Source organism: Mustela lutreola, chromosome 10, assembly GCF_030435805.1.
Source record: "Mustela lutreola isolate mMusLut2 chromosome 10, mMusLut2.pri, whole genome shotgun sequence".
NCBI classification, from domain to species: Eukaryota; Metazoa; Chordata; class Mammalia; order Carnivora; family Mustelidae; genus Mustela; species Mustela lutreola.
Genome location: NC_081299.1, coordinates 107,205,691 through 107,208,671, shown reverse-complemented (window position 1 = coordinate 107,208,671; position 2,981 = coordinate 107,205,691).

Below are 2,981 nucleotides of genomic sequence, written 5' to 3'. Positions count from 1 at the left end.
CAGTAGGACTTGGTGAGCAGTTGGATGTGGTTAGAGATGATGCTAGGTTTCTAGTCTGGTCTGCTAGGTGGATGGTAGAGGTGCATAGTGGTACTGTTTGCCAAAATGAAGAGGGAGCATGAGGAGTGATGACAAGTTTGGTTCTGGAACCATCGTTGAGAACAACATGTCCTTGAGACAACCAGATGGAGATATTGAGGAAGCTACTGGATATTCCATGGATATGAAGTACCAGGTAGCAGGTCTGGTCTTGAAATAAAGATTTGTAAGTCGTTAGTATAAAGATGGTAATTAGAAGTACAGGAGTGAATGATACAACCAAGTGAGACCAGAAGCCTGGAGGCAAATCCCTGTGGATCCCCAACCTTTCAGGGGCTTCATTCTATATCTTGGGGCCACACAGAACAAAGTTAAGCTCAGTCCCCTAGGGCAGCAAAGCATCCTAGGACATCCCTATCCTGATGATGACATCATTTGTTCTGGGCATGGAAAGCCCAGTGGGTAAAAGGCAGCATGGGGACCTTGGAAGTAAATTACTTCTTAAAACTAGGAATTTCCCCAGAGTCCAGAAAGGAAGAGGTGGTTTGAAGGGATGTGAGAGACTGAATAAAGCCAAAGGAGAATGGGTTCCATCTCAGTGAGGTTACAGAGCAGGCAACAGCATCTCTCCTGAGAACAGGGGTGGGCCAGAGCCTTGCACGGTGTTCTGGAGGTCTGGGAAAAGACAGGTGTGGGTGCCACACAAGTCTGGTCCTGCCATCATTACAAAGGCCTGGCTTTAGGGGGATGGTGGTGAGGAGCAAACAAGAGGGAAGGAGAATTTCCTGCTGAGATTTTGACATTGGCCAAAGTATGGTTTCGTTTGGTTGGTTTTTGTTTTATTTTATTTTGTTTGATTTGATTGGTTTGGGTTTTGGTCAGGTATCCAGAGTTCAAGTCCTCTCTCAGGCATTTGATAAAATATTACCTCAAGTAAGTCACTTCCTTTGTCTAACTCACCTTTTCCATATTTGTTAGTGAAAAACTGGACCAACCACATTCATGGTACCCAGACTTTTGGCATTCACTAAAACTAAGATTATTAAAAAAAAAAAAAAATAGCACAATTGCTAAAGAGGGCTAACTTTTAATTTTCCCAAGTAAGGGCAAAGGCCCTTTATAATTACTATCACTTCAATAAATAAACCTAATTTTAAAATTAATGACTCTAGAAAGTGTATAGTCTCAAGAAGAGAAAATAGAAAAAAAAAACCTTCCAAAGAGATGGAGCTCCACAACCTTATACCAAACTCCACAAAGTATGGTAACATTTTCTCATTCTTTGGTGATCCGTTAAGAATGTCACCAACTGCTGACACAGTCCTTGGACCACGAATTGGAAATCTTTTGTCTGACTATTGGGCTCGTTCAAACTCTGGCACCTCTCTTTCTGGAATGCTTTCTGGTCCCTGACCAAGCCCTGCTACCAGGAAGGAGGACTGCAGCTCTAGGACATAGAGCTTCCTTATTTGTACTTCTCATGCTTTTCTCACCAGTGTTCAGCACAAACTTGGCCCAGTGGGTGAAATCTCCTTCCTTCCTGTTCCTCATCATGCCCCTCCACTTCTGCCCAGCAGTGTGTACACAGTTTATACACAGCTGTGTATGTGCAGTGCCTGGCCATATAGCTTTTCGTGTCTTCCAGGCACAGATACGTGTTTGAACAAGACTTTGGCCTCTGCCTTGCTCCCAACCTTATCCTCTGCATTCCTTTTTTTTTTTTTTTTTTTTTTTTTTGTCCCTTAGGGTCCTAATGTTTGATTTGACTCCTCCCCTGTCTCCCTCCATTTTCTCAGCCCTCTATTCATGTGTATTCTCAGCTAAAGATAAATTTAAATATGTCCCTCCCTTTCCTCTTCTATTGCTGGTATGTGAGGCCAAGTCCTTATTATTACTTCTTTCCCAGCTGGTGTCCTTATGGCTCCATCATTCCCACTCTCACTCCTGCTCACACCTCTTGCCAACCTAGTCTTCCAGACATGTCCGCCCTTTGGCTCCCCATTTCCTATGGGAAAGTCATACCATATTTATGTTTGGAAAGAGCTTTTGGAATTATCATGTTTCACAAAGTAGAAAATCTGAGCCTCAGAGATGGGAGGCCAGTTGTCCAAAAACACACAGTTTATTTCCATCAGAACCAGAAGTATACCAAGGCCTTCTAAGCATAAGCCAATGCCTTTCTACTTCACTGTGCTACTCAATAGAATTTTTAAAAATATACATAGTATACCATAAAGTGTCACATTTCACCATTTAGAGCCAAAGCCCAGGTGTCATTTCACTTTCCACCTTGCAATCCCAGCCATCCTGGAAAATCTGCCCTCCAGGGGCCTGATCCCAATGTCACTGTCTGCTGCTCATCAGCACTAATTACCCATTACAGGTAGACCAGTCTCTTTCCCCCCCAAAACACATAACATCTCTCCAACTTCAAATGTTTAGTCAGTCTATATTCCCCTACCTGGAATGTCCTTGTTCATTTTCACAGAAATTTATATAGGTCCAAATCTGAGCAAGAGGCTTTGCTAGGTACCAGGTTGCAAAGATGAAGTCGGTGTTTGTATCCTGAAGGAGCCCACCACCTAGGAGCTTCTCCCATCTTCCCTGACATTTTGCTGTCAACAGTGGCCTAGCCCATAGGGGTGACAGAGACTCCAAGACCCTGTGCCACCCTTGTTCCATATCATCCCTTGGGTCCTGACTCATGTTGTCCGCCTCCCAGCTTCAGGCCCTCTGTCACAGTGAGTGGGCCTTATTTTCCCAAGGTCAAACACTCCTTGAGGACTGGCCTGTGTTCCTATAGTCCCCCAGCCACCAGAGTACTGGGTATGCTGTCTGCTTCCTGTATACTTGATGACTGACTGGGTCCTAGCAAAGCTCAACCCCTTGCTCTACCAAGCTAGGTTCTGTTTCTTTTCAGACTGAATGTGCTAATGGGTGCC